Source organism: Carassius auratus, unplaced genomic scaffold (assembly GCF_003368295.1).
Source record: "Carassius auratus strain Wakin unplaced genomic scaffold, ASM336829v1 scaf_tig00015408, whole genome shotgun sequence".
NCBI classification, from domain to species: Eukaryota; Metazoa; Chordata; class Actinopteri; order Cypriniformes; family Cyprinidae; genus Carassius; species Carassius auratus.
The window spans coordinates 92,501-110,797 of NW_020524586.1; the positions used below are offsets into that span (position 1 = coordinate 92,501).

Here is an 18,297-nt window from a genome sequence, read left to right on the forward strand (position 1 = left end):
TGAACTATGTGGCATATGTGTTTAAAGTTCAGTGTTAATAAAAAAAAAAAAGAGCAAACGGAAAGAAAACGCGCAATCTGTATTACAGCTTTCTATATGAAGCATACAGACTGTATTAGAGCCACAGAAAGACCAACGTTTTTGCTGTAAAATGCACAATACATAATTCATAGCCTAGGGTGAAGTCATTATGTAAATTTACAATGATTTGAGATTAATATAATGTTATTTAATAGAAAACTATGTGAACGGCTGCATTTAAACTCGCGTTTGAAGTTTCCCACTCTGTGCAGCGCACAGTGTCACATGGCAAAACAAACGCAACACGGAAAAATATCTCCATGGATTTTGCAGATAACCGATAGTTCTACAAATCAACTATCGGTGCCGATTAACCAGCAAAACCAATGAATCGGTCGACCTCTGTTATAACAATGTGCATGATACAATACTCATCAAATAATAAAGAACTCTTTTTTTATGTCCCTTGACTCAGATTAAAAAGTAATCACGGCCAACAAAATAACTTGTGCTTGGTGTAAAAATGTTGCTGGCCTTCAGTTTAGGTGTAGGTCTTCATTTCTCAGTTGTAGGTCTTCATTTCTCAGTTATTCTCTTTTTTTCTGCAAAATAGCACCTTAAAAAAGCATTTTAGTAGATTGGCAACCAGGTCTGTAGGCTGTAATTTCTTTTCATTGAATTTCACTTTCGTACTTTGGAAATCCCTGACTAAAAGGGCAGTCTAACGCTGGGGGTAGCACTGGGCACGTCTCTAGACCCAGAGGGTGTGCTGTCATTGAATGTCAAAATTTGATTGGCTGATGATTCTGTCATTAATGTTCGTAACAAATCAGATGTGACTTCTTTCATCAAAAGGGTAGCACAATCTGTAGTGCTGGCCATAGACTTTTTGTAATGTAGGATATTCCAGGTCAACCTCAACTAAACTAATCACAAGCAATGTGTGAACATTACACAAATGTAAATGATAACTAAATAGTCTTTAAAAGCTTTTTTCACACAATTTTGTTTTTTATAGGGCCAGCAGAGCCCTGCTCACCCTGACGGCCCACCGCTGCTGTCAGACAACATCTTAAAGATGCTATAAACTGCAGGACCAGTAAGTACAATCTTGAACATACACAACTGTATCATAAGTTTGGGAAGGTATGGTTTTTTGTGTTTTTGAAAGTCTTTTATGGCAACCACAGTTTAATATATGAAATGAATACAGTTCACTACAATTTAAAATAATAGTTTTCTATTTGAATATATTTAGAGAAGTCATTTATTCCTGTGATGGTAAAGCTGGATTTTCAGCATCATTACTCCAGTCTTCAGTGTCACGTGATCTTCAGAAATCATTCTTATATTCTGATTTGCTTCTGAAGAAACATTTCTGACTATTATCAGTGTTGAAAACAGCTGTGTTCCTTCACTTTTTCAGGATTCTTTGATGAATAAAGTTTTAAAACAGTACAGTGTTTGAAACAGAAATGTCTGTTTTAACTTTTGATAATTGATAAGACAGTGATAATAATTAAAAATGTTCATTGAGCAGCAAATCAGAATGATTTCTGAAGGATCATGTGACACTGTAGACTGGAGTAATAAAAATTAGCTTAGATCACTGAAATAAATTACATTTCACAATATATTCATGTAGAAAACTGTTGTTAAATTGTAATATTTCACAATATTACAGTTTTTTTACTTGCTTTTGATCAAATAAAGGCAGCCTTGGTGAGCAGAAGAGATTTTTCTCAAAGAAGTAAAAAAAAATCGTACTGACCCCAAACTTTTAACGGTAGTATAAATGATAAATTACAAATATAATGTTCCACCCACTGAAATGTGTATTCCATTCTAAAGAGATGCCTGTTCCACAAATATTACATTTACAGGGATCACGTGAAACACTTCATCAATAAACTGATTTTTGAGAGCATTAGTGGCAGTGTGTCGATTTTTGTTTATTGATTGGTTAATTGGAAGTGGATGTGCGTTTATTAAACCTACTTGTGATTAAATCAGATATATACATAGCAAAAATAAGCTCAGATTGAGGCAGCAGCATCTATGGTGCATGGCCTGTAGTGAGGTCACTAAATTCTAATACCAAGAATTTATCAAAGTCCACTAAAGGAAGTAAAACCTATTGGTATTTTACTTTGAAAATAGCCTTCCAAATAATATTTGGGGCTCGGACACACTTTTTTGTTGTTGTTTAAATTAAATTAAAATACATAGTTTAGTATACAACACATCTAATAACCATGCACTCCAGTTATATGTGATTAAATAAATAATATTTTGTCTGAAATAATATGAACAGCAGCAGCTATTCTAAACTTTCTCCTTTTTATTTCCTGTCTCTATCTCAGGATCGCCATCCCAAGGTTTCTAGAGATTACAGCAGCTCCAGACTGAATCCAAACTCACTCGTGAAGACTTCAGATGACACCAACTTTCACAAAGACTACAGACGACAACTGTACATGAACACACAAAACATTGGACACACAAAACAAATATTATCCTTATTTTGCCTATAAGGGTAAATTTGATGATTTTCAAACTGCTTTATTGTAACGTCTCTTATATATGTAAATGAACAATATTTACTCTCTGAGTTATGTGGACCTACATGTCCCCTTTTATTTGTAAGCATCACTTTAAAAATGTTGAAAGATAATGTTAATGTTAACTGAATACAAAACTAGAGACTTGTTTAGTAAGATTTTATCAGAAAATATTTGTGAACTTTTATCATGCAATTTAAAACATTTTAATTGCTTAATTAGTATTGTTTGCCTGGTTTTATTTTGTGTTTATGTAACTCTTTTTAAAAAGTTCTTGGCATAAAGTTAGCCTGCGCTGCTGACAGCACTGAACACATGACTTTTTATTATGAACTAGATGGTCTTCCCCGGTGAGTCTCAGTCATCTCTGGCTTTTTAAACTGTAACCTTGAAACATGCATTTCTGTAAACATACTTTGAAATAAGTATTGTCAAAAGGTGCTATACTCATACAACATTTAACCATGCAAGGACTGTAGTAATGGTTATTTTTGTTTTTACTATGGGTTTACTGCAAAAGCTGTAGTAAAATCATGGTGATTGTAGTAAAACTATGGTTGATTTTGTTTTTTCTATGGTTTTACTGCAAAAGCTGTAGTAAAATAATGGTTAATGTTCAAAAGACTACAAATAATCCCGAATTATCCACTTTTGATCAAAGCATCTGGTAAATGTTATTGTATTTGTACATGTAATATGAAATAAATGAAAATATTAATAAAGTTGCGTCTGTTCTTGAGAGTGGTGTGTATTGTTTTATTATAAACCAGCGGCGGTAGCCGCGGGTGGTCCGTAAAGATGAGCAAAACGCCGGTGAACCGCGTCCACGCAGAGCGGCCGGGATGTATCGTCCCAGCATCGGCCGGAGAGCATATCCGATCAGAGGCCGACGTCGCCGAGACATCTTGCCTATTAGCAAACGCTCCCTGAGCGATATCGTCCCGATGGAATTTTGTAGGTCGGCACGACATCGGCACAACGTATGTGTGCTGTCTGGGTGGGCACGCGCACACAGAGAAGCGCGGCATCGGCCCGCGGTCGTGAACCAACTCAGGGCCGACGATTGATGAGCTGGAGAACAGAGCACTGACCAAATTATATCGGCCTCCGCCAGGCCGATGTTTTATAGATGTTTTAGGTATAGAGGCCGACGTTTCGATATTGGGCCGACGTCGGCCAGACGTACATGTGCTGTCTGGGATATCTGGACACCGCCCCATCGTGTCACATGCTTCCTGCACACTTCCTGGTAGTTATCTGGCCAAAACAACACTGAACACTTGTGCAGCGATGAAAAAGGCTACAAATAACATATTTTTACAACAGTAAACGACCAAATTCCACCCCTGATCGCTAAAGGAAGTTATTATAAACACTCGATCGGGGTTTAAAGTGAGTTTTGAGTAAAAGTGTACTAATAATTTCATAAACTGTCAGATGTAGCTTGATGCTAACGTTAGCACCAATGCTACTAATAGCAGGTGCTTTTCTTCTTCATAATGCATTTTTGTCTCAATAATTCACGTAAGGTCGTAAGAAAATGTTTTGTTGTATTTTTATAGTAAGACTTTTGATAAATAAGTGTAGGGGATTTACATTTTTCTAATATGTGGAGACTTTTATTTTGATGTTTGTCGTGGGCGCCGCCATTTTGTAGGTTTTGACGAGTTGCGCGGAGAGAGCGAGAGAGCGGAGAAGAGCAGCGGTGAGCTGAAATTGAATGTTGATCTCGGGTAGTCAATCGCGGGAAAAAGTCCCGTTTAGACTCGCGACATATATAAGAGCTGCATGACGTTGCTTCTGAGTCTTCGTGTATATGAACAAGTTTAACGAAGTAAGCGTTAAAATGAGTTTTCTGCCGTGTTCATGCATGAAGCTGGACAAAAGGCCTGTTAGTTTCATTAAGTCTCAGTCACGTAGGAGTTAAACAGTCTCGTGTTTTCTTTGCTTCAAACAGTTTTTGTTTCATTTGTTCAAACGAACTTGAAACAGTGATTGCTGTTACTGATCGTGTGAATTAAGGTTCGCTGAGTCATCGGATAGGGTCGTGCGTTGTTTGTCTTCTCATTGTGCCTCCATCAGCTGGGATTGCGGCCTCGTTGAATCAAGCTGCCGTCGTCAGGATCGCGAGGACAATCGCTGAGGGTTAGTGAGTGAAGAAACAGTACCCTGCCATCCATTGGACATCTTTCAGCACCTCATTCATGAACCAAGAGTGGTGATAAAAATTATTTTCCTCTTTTCCTTCTGAAAACTGGTAAGCAAACTGCCATTTTCTGTAAGTGAGTCATCTGAACTGTGAAATCATACAGATATTTTGATGGAACTGTGATCAGTGAATTTTCCTGCGAAGGGATTCATAGTCTTTCTTTTGTGTACATAACTGAACTTTTTGGGACTGTGAACTCCATATATGGATAGAGTATAACTTTTCACCTTTTTTTTCCTGGATTTTTGAATTGGATCTTGGATTTTTGAGCCGGATTGAAGTGAACTTCAAAGTGTACTTTGTTTGAAAGGTTGAGTTAACTGTGAAACATTTTGTTTAAGGTTACTTACAATAAGTGACACTGATTCTTACTTTCCTCAGATTGAACTGTAACTGACACAAATCTGTTGATTTTTCATCTCTATTATTTTCAACATTTCTTTTATTTCACTTTGATTTGTCTACACTTGAAATTGTTTTGTAAACTTTGTGAAAACAAGGAAAACGTAATCATTTAAAATCTTGCAGTACAAATAAATGTAAAATTTGTTTGTTAACTGAAAACTGTTTATGCTAATTTTGAGTCACTTATACTAAGGAGTGGGGGCGTCTTACCTATCCTGTTAGATTCAGGGGTCAGGGGTTTGCAGTTAACTAGGTTTACCTCCTGAGTTTTCTACATACACACACTTCAGGTGGCTGCCGTGTATTGAGTAAATCCTGAAGCCCACCTCGCTGATTCTTGAGCATTACACATTGCAACACGATAGACACTACATACAACTAGTCTAACAGTTGTACAAAGACTAAAAGCATTGGGTGGGGGGACTAGGATCCTGTTGCTCACTCAATCATCCTTAGTATAGTGCTGAATATTTCCCCCACAAGGCGGTGGCATATTCCCCTCCGCCACATATGGGCTAATGCAAAGAGAGACTGAAGTGAGATCGCTGCTTTGTTGCTTTGTAAAGCCTGAAAAACCACAATCAAGGCTAATAAAGGTGGAATAAAAACAAAAGAATAATGATAAAAGAATAATGCGGATAATGTGTCTAGAGCCCGACCGATATGGATTTTTGGGGGCCGATGCCGATGCCGATATTAACTTGAAAAGAGCCGATTTATAAGCCGATATTTTGATTTTGAAAATAAACTGGATATTAGACCCATTTCCTATAAGCTGCACTTACATAACATTCAATGGCAAAATATCTGCCTGTTCTATGTATGTGGGCTGTATAAACCATTTTCCAGAAGGGATTTATGTAAAAAAAGCCTTAGATTACGGTCTCAATCACTAAACAATTGCACATCAAAAGTATATATTTTTTAACGATCAAAAAACAGTCTGATTTTAAACATTTAACACTTTTACTTTCTTCCAGTTGAAGCTGATTTTAACAGTCTGTGTGTGTACTGTAAATAAATTATAATACTAAAGTTAAAGTTAAAGTATTTGCAGAAGTAGTCCCACACTTTTGCTGCTACATCATTCACCTTTTTCAGCCATCTGTAGGGCAGAAAGAGAGACATAGAAAGAATAAGCATGTGTATTAATAATATCACCATGTATCATTACTCATGTCATCATTAGAATTATAATAATAATAAACAGGGATCTCCTACATAGGCAAAAATGAGAAATATATATATATTTTTTTATTTGTCAAGCAATAGGTATTAACCTCCTTATATTTAACAATATTATTTCAACATTTTCCTGTTATGTCTGTAAAGCTGCTTTGAAACAATATGTAAGAAAAAAAAAGAAAAGAAAAAAGCGCTTGTTCAGCTCACATTTATTTACATGTCCCCTCTGATTTAATCATTTCTGACGCACCTACTGTAGTTACTGTAACTACACTATATTTGCTCTCACAGACACATTCACAACGGACCCGTATATCTTCTCCTCTTCTCTTTGTGCAGTCTGAATCAAAATGGTTAACGTTAGTGCCATGAACACACCGCTGTCAATTTTGAGAAGAACCACCTTCAAACAAGTTAATAGCAAGCATTTAAGGGGCCTGCTAAAAAGGAAGCTATATTAGCGTTAGAGTAACGTAACCAGCCTGAATTCACCAAATTGTTCCCTGGGCCTGAGGGTAGCCTCTTCTTCCTTGCTTCTCTCTTAATTCTCATCAGCAGGACTAGCGCTATCGCTCGCTTCTTACAACGGGACAGATACATGTTTGCTGCTGACCGAAAAGAGGAACAACAGACTATGAAAGAGCTCCCGCTAAAAGTTTTTAAAACTCCGCCTACGCCATAGCGCAGAGCAGGGCAAATCGCGTTGTATCTGAAGGGCAACGCTAAACCCAGCGGCCAAGCGCTGTGCATACCGCGTCCTGTGTGAAAGGCCCATTACGCGGTCATTATGTGGGAAACACACCGCAATAGAATAAGCACTAAACGCTAACTTTATAGTTCGACCTCTTATTAACGTTCGCGCTCTTCCACTGATAAACATGGTATTAGCTTTGTGGCTAATCTAATATAGCAATGCATTAGCGGCTGTAAGTGATGTTACAGAATATTTAGAAGTGATAATGATAGGACCGTTAACTAGAACTACCACACCGATTTTATATACAGTGTATGAACTAAATCTACAATCATTTCACATGACGAACGACAGACTCACCTGGGTGGCTTGGCTGATCGCTTTCTTCTTTGTGGATTTCTGGCGCTGTTGCAACTCTGGAGCTGCAGACCGCCCTCTGGTGGGCAAACTATGCAACACTCATAACATGAGTGAAGAATATGAGACTGTTTCTCATGTTTCATCGGCCGTTATAAACGCCGATGCCGATTTAAATGCAATTAGCTCATATCGGCCGATAATATCGGCCGGCCGATATATCGGTCGGGCTCTAAATGTGTCATACTTGGCGGAGGTGTGAAAGAACCGTTTGGTGAGAACAATACAATCATGATTCGGGCAGCTTTCAACAGTGAAACATACACAAAGAGCACAGGAATGTTTACATGTGAGATCTTATAGAGATGACAAGGGCCATAAATCAATCTGATGAGCCTTCTCTAAAAACACACATGACATGGCCTTAGAAAATATTTCATAAAATTCACAGTTTTACAGATTTGATTATGAAATTTTTTATGAAGTTTTGGTAGACTTTTGGCCTTAGCTACACTGTGTTTTCAAACTCATTTCCTACATCAACATTTTTTTAAATACATTTAAAACATATGTTTTTTATATTTTTATTTTTGTTTTTATGTTTGAGCTTATATATCTCTATTATCATAACAGTCTGAGTGATTCTGATTCCTGAACAGTAAACTTTAAAGTGTCAGCTTTGTGAACAAAGTTTGATTATGTATCTAGTCAGAAAGAATCATGAGCAGAAACCTTTTTATTTTGGGTATGTAATTGCGGTCTCCATGCCAAAAAAGGGGGTTTACTAGTAAGGGGTTTTAAATCATGTAGTTTTTGTGTAAAGACACACGCAGTACATTATCAGCATTAAACAGCCTGTGCAAAGCTTTTTAAATGCAGTCTATAGTATTAGAATATGAGCTGGGTCATTGTGTCGACTCATTCAGGGCTGCTCTGGGTTTAGTACAAACACAACACTAGTCTGTGGAGGAATAGTCTCGTCTCTGAGAACAGCTTTCCTCAGCTTTCCTTAAAACTGTCCTTGTCCTGTTTGCAAATGGCTAAAAGGGAAGAAAAAATAATACATAGAATCAGTTCACAGTTTTATGAAAAGCAATGAAATCCTTATAATCAAGTGATGATAAACTTAATCTGCAACCCTTTTGAATAATGGCCCATTAGTTAATATTAGTTAACTACTTTAGTTAACATGATCTAAGCAAGAACAGTCCTTCTACAGCATTTATTCATCTTAGTTGATGTTCATTTCAACATTTACTAATGCATTATTTAAAACAAAAGTTGTGCTTGTTAACATTAGTTAATGCACTCTGAATTAGCATGAACTAACGATGAAAAACTGTATTTTCATCAACTAACATGAACAAAGATGAATAAATACAGTAATAAATGTATTGTTCATTGTTTGTTCATGTTCATTAATTAATTAACTAACATTAACTAAAGGACTAGTATTCTAAAGTGTAACCACTTAATCTTTGTAAATAAGTAACGGTAGTGAAATTAAAGAGAGAATCTTTAGCTCCATCATTAATCTAGACAGTCAAAGGGCTCACTCTGTATATTGTGCTCATAACACCATTTAGTTTATTATATAAACGGCAATATAAGTTAAAACGTAATAAGAATTCATTTAAACTTTGAATTCTTAAAGTCTCAGCTTTCACTGCTAACTACGCTAGCGATATTATTAATTGTCTGACACTGGTGGTTAATTAAGCTGTCAACATAAAGTTAAAAATGACCAAAAAAAATCAGAGGAAGAACAGCTGAGTCTTACCTGTGAAAGATAACACCCCGAGATCTGTTTTTATTATTGTGTGACGTGTCCAATCTGTCGATGAGTCAGGTATGTTTTCTTCTGTCCTGATGTGAGAGTTACGAGAGTTGCCCGCTCCAATATGGCGGCGACGTTGACGTGCGGTCGAGCGGCCAATGAGGCGTCTAGCTATATTTATATGTCTATGGTTCGTAACGGGATCGCGAATCATTTGAGTCAGTTCGGGAGTTCGTAGCGGGATCGCGAATCATTTGAGTCAGTTCGGGAGTTCGTAGCGGGATCGCGAATCATTTGAGTCAGTTCGGGAGTTCGTAGCGGGATCGCGAATCATTTGAGTCAGTTCGGGAGTTCGTAGCGGGATCGCGAATCATTTGAGTCAGTTCGGGAGTTCGTAGCGGGATCGCGAATCACTTGAGTCAGTTCGGGAGTTCGGAGCGAGTTCGCGAATCACTTGAGTCAGTTCGGGAGTTCGGAGCGAGTTCGCGAATCATTTGAATCAGTTCGGGAGTTCGGAGCGGTTTCGTGAATCATTTGAGTCGTTTCGGGAGTTCAAAGCGGGTTCGCGAATCATTTGAGTCAGTTTGGGAATCGCGAATCATAGCTGTATATGGATATCCACGCGTGTTTAGGTACGATAAGTGAACTCGTATTTTTTGTTTTAAAAAATGTGTGTGTGTGTGTATATATTACTCTTTATATTTTTATGTCAATATGGTAGACTATCATCCTATTTAAATCAAGTTAGGTCAAAAGTAATCTAAAGTAGTCTGATTAGATTATCTAAAATGTGTAATGTAATGGATTATGTTACTAACTATAATTTTTGTCATGTCATTTGGAATCAGTACCGGATTACAGTTTACATAGCTAGACTATTTTAGTTCCCTCACTCCACAACAGATAATTTTAATTAACAGTATTTAGAAAAGAACAAGAATTATAAGAAGCTATAGCAATACAGACGACAAGCCAAAACAAATTAATTTAAAACAAAACGAAACTGAAACCAACATTGGGTCTCTCATTCGACACAAAATCAAATGTTTCCGTATTTGCAATGTATTTGTATGTATTATGTACTTCACTCACATTCAAATATCTACGTAAAACAAAATGTTTTTAGATAACATCACGTGATACAGTGATAACACTTAATGGCACAGATTTTACTACATATTTAAACTGCGCAGTGTTTATGTATTTTATTATGATAATGAAGAGACTGCATTGTCAAAGTAATTTTGGGATTATAATATTATAATTATAATATATATTATATATTGTGCAGGATTATATACACATAATGAACAGCAGGAACGTGAGAGCTGTGGTAATAAATACAGTTGGATTGAATGTGCAAACGTATTGTTAAACAATGTATTCTATGCAAAATAACAGTAATGAAATGATATTTTTCTAGAAATAGTTTACTGTGCTCTGTACAGAAGTACTGTGAGGAGTGCAGTAAAAGAGCAGGTGCAGGTTAGATTGGTGTTGTGGAGTTCAGAAGTGTCACAGTCTCGGGGAAGAAGCTCTTCCTGAGTCTACTAGTGCGAGAGCGTAGTCTCCTGTAACTCCTGCCGGATGGAAGGAGGATGAAGAGTTCATAGTGAAGATGAGAGGCATCCTTGATCATGTTTCTTGCCCTGCCCAGACAGCGCTTCTGATAAATGTTCTCGATGGAAGTTAACTGGGTGTCAGTGATCCATTGAGCAGTTTAAGGCTCCGTAAGAAGTAAAGGTGCTGCTGTGTCTTTTTGACCAGGGTGGAGGTGTTTTAGTTTTCTCCACCCACTGGAGTGCTTTGTGGTCAGATGCAGAGCAACTGCTGTGTCATACTGAGATGCAGTTTCTAATTTGTCAGGTTTTTAATGATATCTGTTTCCTCAAACGGTTTGAGTTGAGTGCAGGATCTTCAGATTTTCTGTGTCAATGAGCAGAAAATGGTTGTTCGCTCAAAGGTCTTGAATTAATTCGTTTTAATAATTGTCTTTCCATTTACTGTTTTTTTCTTCACTTATTGCATTATCTATGTTCTTGATACTTGAAGGTTACACTGTTGTTACAAGTTACTCCTGTTGTATTAGCACTACAAGTGCACTACATGTATAAATTAAATAATTGTTTTTCTATTTAATATTTAACTTATTGTCTTAGCTGTGGTCTTGATAGTTGTTTATCTAATTACCTTTTATGTGTTACACTGCCCCTTTACTGGTTTTATATACCTTACTGTAAACTGTACACATTTACCTCAATGTGATGCACAAATAATGAGATACAGAATTGATCAATTTTGCCATTTATTGTTGTAACAGGTGGTATGCAATATGCATAACAATGATAAAGCTGTTCATGCATAGACAACATTTAATGTAAGGCTGTGAAAACCATTACTAGCATCCAAAATAAAAGTAGTTTATTTAAGGTACATGTCTGTATATGTATATAAATGCACATACATACACGTGTATATCACCCTCTTCACATGAACCCTGAGGTGATCTATCTGCCGTGTTTCCTCCACATCTTCTGCATCCAGCTGTGTCCTCTGGTGAATGCAGGTATTTTCACTTCTGCACACACGAGTCCAACACTGTCTCTGTCACATCCACCATCTGCCAACACCAAGTCTCCAGGTAATAGTTTATTAAGAAGGCCATTATTCTCAGACACATGTTTGTCACTGACATGACCTCCCCACATGAAAGAGAAAGATCCTCGTGGTGTAATGCCAATGAGATACTTTAGGATGTGCTGGTGTTTGTAGTGGGGAAATGTCTGTGCTCTAGCTTTGAGATTTAATGCGAGTTTCAGACACATGTTTGTCATTTAATGCTAATTTCAAAGCTGTCCACAATAACTGCTACTCGATTGACAAAAGCCTCTACAAACTGATGTGACAATGAAGCCCAGTGTAGTTTCAACACACAGACGAGAGCACACACACGTTCACACAATAACAATATACACCAGTGTCAGGAATACTGACATAACCAGGAATAAACCAGACCAAAATGACAGTCCTGACATTAATAAAGTGTGCGGTGTAACAATGACTCCATTGCTAGTGGTAAAAACAACAACAAAAGTTAAACGTGTTTTGTTCATAACTTACCACGTATAACTTTAATATTTCACTGGAATCTGACTCGAGGGGTTTATCAGTCTCTCAACAGTGACAAAAAGTGTATCTTTTAGTAGTTTAAAGTCTTATTTTTTTCTGCTTATATGAACTAAACATTTTTACTTCCACTCCACTCAAAATGCCATATGAAAATATGAGAGAGCACACAGTTACAACAAGTGATCTGTTCTGGATCCATAAAGCAGTTGGAGAATCTGTGAAATCAGTCTGAGAGGAGAAACTATTTGATCAGACACGAAGAACAAACCGACTGAAGACAGTTACAGGAGAAACCAGAGTCAAAGACTCTCAGGATCTCAGGATCAAACACTGCTTTAACACATTTTTAACATCTATATTTGGCTCAGCTTATTTCTGTTGAACATGACAGCATTGATCTCCAGGAAGCTCAGAAGAGCTGATGATCTTGTGCATCAATGCTGAATAAATCGAGGGTTATTTAGCTGACAGGAGAGTTTGACTTCACTTTACTACAGAGCAGCCTCACATCAGCTCATCTGTCTCATCTCTCATTACTGATCCAGTTTGTCTCTTCATATCTGTGGACTGAAACCGCTCAAGATGTTTGACACAGTTTGCTTCTGGTTGTGTTTCTGATTCAGATGAAGTGAAGTCAGTGTCTGTGATGGAGGGAGATTCAGTCTCTCTACAGACTAACACTGAACTACAGACAAATGATGAGGTATTCTGGACATGTGGACACTCAGAGACTCGTATAGCTGAAATTGATAAAGACACTGGAAGATTCTCCACATGTGATGTTCTTGATGTGAGATTCAGAGACAGACTGAAGCTGGATCATCAGACTGGATCTCTGATCATCACAAACACCAGAAACACAGACTCTGGACTTTATCAAGTGACCATCAGAGGGAGAAGATTGACCACATACAGATTCAATCTTACTGTCTCTGGTGAGTCACAATTACATTTGTGTCAGTTTTCATAAAAAGATTTTCATGAACCAAATCAAAAAGCAATAAAAAAAACATTTCAAAACATTTATTCAGAGACCATAAAAATGTCAATAGTGCTCAGTGCAGTATAACTTCAGAATGAGCTTTATTGTCAGTTGAAGTATTTTTACACACCTAACACATTTAAAAGACGGGCCAATGTTTTAATGTGAGATACAGATGAATATTTAAGTTGATGTAAACTCTTCTCTCCGCGGCGTCTATCTTTCATCCTCCATTCAGCTTCAAACTGCATGTAACATACACGACAGTCAAGACAATCACATTCACGTATGTGTGTGTTTATGAAATCATTCAAAGCCAATAAATTAGCAAACAAACAACGCACACTCCTCTCACACAGAAAAAGAGACGGCACATACAGCTCTGGTGTTTGTGTTTCAATGGCTTAAAATCAGTTTTAAAACAAAAACACATCTTAAAAATGTGTATCCATGCTACAAATGTAATCCCTCATTTAAAAGAGTTTTCTAACCTGCATTTGGGCCCAGACCCTGTTCTTTCTTCGGTGGTCTCTATCGCCCCGTGACAGAATTCAGCCAGCAACATGGGTCCAGCACGACCCTCCCGAGTCGACGGCGTCCGCTCACAAACCTGCCTGAGAAAACAAACATCTCATGAGCAGAAAGTTATCACTTCCAGTCATGTGCACACACTCTCAAGTCTGCAAGTGTAGGTATTTGGACAGACCCTGACCTCCTTCTAATGTTACTGAATTCTGACTCTTCTCAATAAACGTCCACAAAGCTATTTGCATAAAACACACCCAAACCGTCTCCATTTAAGGGCTTTATGAACAAACTTGTGTTTCACGCTTATAGTCTTTGCAGCTTTAGGGATCTTATCTATTCACGAACACCTTGTAACACTCCAGAGAAAAAGAAAAGTTGAAATTGCATCATATCACCCCTTTAAGACCAAGTACATTTCTCTGCCTTCTAGTCACAATCACTTCAGCTCACACCGAGTGGGACTTTAATTTCTGCAAATCAGTTTGGGGGAATGCAGAGATGTGATTATTGATGGAAGCACAACATCCATATCTTTCACTATTGTTAGTTATCAATTAGTTAGTTAATCAATTTGAACTTTTAGCGTATTATTGAACTTGGACCTCATTATTAGTCCAGGTCCCTGCACACACACACACACACTATTACACACACACACACACACACACACACACACACACACCTGTTTACTGTACAAACACAAAACACAAATTGTGCACACAATTTAGAAATTGAGATAATGAATTAGCAAATTGAGGGAACAAAATAGTAACTGTCTTCACATTTTAGTACAATGAGGGAATGAATAAGTAAATCATGCACACAATTTTTTTTTTTTTTTGCATGTCATTTTTAAATCGTTCAGAGCTGAGCATCATGAGAGGCAGATCTGCGCCAGAGTGATCCTGACTGTCAGCTTCGATGTGGTCAGCATAGTTTCTGCTTGTCTCTAGTAAATGCATGTTCCTGTACTGTAACCTACACAGCAGCTAGAGACAAACACAGAGTTGCTCAGCATTATGAGCCGGCGGAGAGCAATCGCAGAGACTTTGGTCCTTCATGAGATCGATTCTTACTGTAGTTTAATCTCTATACTGTGGACCCTCTGTTATGCCGTTAATAATGTTAAAAGAAGAATGGTGCAGTAGATTTTGGATATTTGACTGTTTTATTTTTAATTTTCTTTATTATTGACATGTATTACAACAAAAGCAGCCAAGATGGCTTCCAAATTGTTCCAAACTATATTCAGATGTGAAAAAACTGTACATCAATACACAGTAAGCTTCAAAGCAAAATAAATTCATTATGCTGTTCAGTCTTTATGCTTTGTGTTTGTGCTTTGCTTTTTTAACCTAAATTGATTTATTTTTTTATTTTTTTATTTTATTTATTTATTTATTTTTTCAATTATGAAAAGGCAGTCAAAATGCTTTTCTTATTTTAAATGTATATATGTTATGTAAATGTTAAAATACCTTATCGATCTGTGATTCGTGTCGATGTGCACAAGAGAAAGAGGCGCTCGAACGGAGTACGTCCTCCAAAAGATGCCTTTTTAGAATTTGCTGCAGAATAGAGGGACAAAATGTGCTTAAACTGATTAACATTAGATATTACACAATTATAAAGTAATTTGAATCATCTAACTTTCTTGTAAACATTAGAAACATTTTAAAGTAAGTAGTATAAATGAGTAAACGTGACCACATCTGAACATATAAAACATGTCCTAGATATAAAGATTCATTTCTAAATTGAGTTTCAGAGGGGTGTGATAATTCATGCTGTGTACTGTCATCTTTCAACAGGATAAAGTCCTGAAACCCTTTCATACTGCATTAAATGGAAAATGAATGAAACTGACAATATATTAAACTGATAACGAGTGATAACAAAACGCTTACACAACAACTCTTTAGGATCATAGTTACAGCTATTCAATGGACACTTTTCACATTTCTGTAGTTGTCAGAGCTGATATAATTGTGTCTGGGTAAACAGAGATACTGTTTAGTGGAAGTATAACGTTAGTGGTAATGTAGCGGGATATAACTGTGTGATATATAAAATAAAATAAAAACAAACAGAAAAAAATCTCTTCTTTATCAAAGTGATTTTGCCATCATATGGACAACATTTAAAGCATAAGCAACTCTTTATCACCACATTCAGTGTTATAGAAAAGTACCACCCTGACAACAATTTGAAACCAGAAATGCATCATGTAACTGTAAGAGTAAATAATATTTATAATAAAAATAATAATCAGTACTATGCACCCATTTGTGAGGAAGGTTGTAAATGAACTAATTACTCAAGCCAATGCTGTCACGCCACGGGACAATCATGTTTGGGTCAAACTGTAATACTCTGCTTCACAATGGTGAGGTACTGCCTAAATTTCTGCCGTACTCATTGAATATCTGTCCATGTGAGAACAGATAAAGGTCGATCTCTCTCATCTCTCACACTTTTTACAGTCTAATGATTGAGATTCGAGTCTCAAACAAGATCTTTCTTCTGTGTTCCTGGGGTTTCTCTTCATCAGATCCAGAAATGGCTCTGTCTGAAAGCACATATATCTACATTACAGCAACCAGAGATGATAAATTCAGATAATAAGATGAAAATAACTGGACATTTTCTATTTGTATGTAGAAACTGAAAGTTCATTATAATTAATTGAGTTCTGAACTAATTAAATGAATCATACATTTATATAACTTAATTATTCATCATAACCTACAGAATAACTGAATAAATCCTTCAATCTGAATTCATAGACTATTGCTGTAATGAAAGAAATGTAATGAAATTTCTTCAAATAAAAACAGGACTGTATATGATTCTGTTATATAGCATATAATCATTATCTTTCAGACTGATATGTTTGTCTTGGATTATTTGATATGATTTGTCATTATTCATTAACCCTTCAGAGTAGTCAAATGTATCAGAAGGAGGTGAATGGAGCAGATTGAGAGGGAGAATGTGAAGAAACAGCAGGTGGCGCTAGTGCACTGTTTTAGTTTGGGATCTGCTGTTAGAAGGAAGAAGAAGGAGAAAGCAGGTGTGTTTGTGCTTCACATTCCTGTCCAGTTGGTGGCGCTGATGCACGAGATCTGTTGTTAACTGGACTTTGATTTTCTCCAAGATGAAGTCGTGTCAGGTGACAAACATCAATCGTGAAGATCGCACAGGTGTTTAACAGCGATCACAAACCGGAAGTGTTTGAAAGACTTCTGGATTCTGTTCCTGCAGCACAAGATCGTCTGAACTACAGCAAGTAAGTCTGAATACTTTCACCATTACACTTATTTAGGAGAATGATGAACGCGTTTCAGAGCTGGAGGAAGCGGGATTTGTTCAGTTATAACTTATACCTGTCTGTCGCTGAAGAAACAAACGACCGAGAAACGGAGAGATAGTAATAAAACAAACCGATTAAAGACGTGTTAAATTTTTTACAAGTCTTTACAAATGTAGCAGTCAGAATAATTCTAAACGTGTTATTTTATTTCTCCTTCTTCCAGTTTAAGTCGCGAAACCGAAAGTATTCAAATCAAACCTGTTCTTCCGGGTAGAGAGAAGATAAACACGAGCAAAATTAATCTTTTTTTTTATTTTTTTATATTCCGATAGTAATGTGTATGTAAATAAAGAAGTGTGTTGTGAGTGATCTGAAGAGATTATTACATGGCAGTATATTTGCAGCATATTTTATTTGTATATTGATTGCTTGATAACTCAGAGATTCAGCACTAGTTATTTTCTTCATCATTTGTTCCTCTGAACTCTCATGATCTTGATCTGATTGTCATGTCCAGGTCATGATGAGCATCTGATCGTCTTCAGAGACACAAAGATCTCAGTGTTGAGCTGTTCATCTGCAGTATGTCAGAGAAGAGAGGAAAGATGAGTCTCTCACACAAACAGAGGTAAGACTGAGTCTGTTTCAGAGAATCATTTTAAACACTGCTGCACTTTCAGAGGTTTGCTATGTACGACCCAAAGGTTATCTTGTGTACAGCACGCTTTATGAAGCTGCAGTGCATTCTCTGCCAGCTTCCTGTGTACAACATCAGATATACACACCTAAATACACTGTACATAAAATACAATAAACCACACCTATTACTGTATTTTATGTTGACACTTCAGGACTTAAAGTTGTTACAGTAAAGAAGAAAAATTATAACTTCGAGTTTGTATCTGAAAGGTTAGAGAGTTGCAAAATAAAAGCTTATCTCTGTAAAACGTTCATCTCAGACTTGGACTCGGGGGCAAAAGGATACAGTAATAAACCTGTATAAACTTAGTGATAAACTTTTAAAATAGAGTCAGAACTGTGTAGCACTCACATTTCTGCTTTCTATTGTAGTCAAAAAAGAAAAAGAAAAATAAAATCTCTAGAATGACTGCTGTCTTTAAAACTCTGCAGATGTT

At 36.8% G+C, this 18,297-nt stretch overlaps 2 long non-coding RNA genes across 3 annotated transcripts in view; both read left to right on the forward strand.

Annotated features, from left to right (window-relative positions):
• Positions 1–2,629, forward strand: part of LOC113074822 (uncharacterized) — a 5,629-nt gene extending 3,000 nt beyond the window's left edge. For both annotated transcript variants that reach the window (XR_003280820.1, XR_003280819.1), the window contains 2 exons: positions 1,040–1,120; positions 2,385–2,629. This is a non-coding gene — a long non-coding RNA (uncharacterized LOC113074822). The remainder of the gene's footprint in view (positions 1–1,039; positions 1,121–2,384) is intronic.
• A 14,165-nt stretch (positions 2,630–16,794) lies between these two features.
• LOC113074823 (uncharacterized) lies at positions 16,795–17,717 on the forward strand. The gene is made up of 3 exons (XR_003280821.1): positions 16,795–16,921; positions 17,006–17,137; positions 17,679–17,717. It is a non-coding gene; the product is annotated as an uncharacterized LOC113074823 (long non-coding RNA).
• Positions 17,718–18,297: the final 580 nt, after the last annotated feature.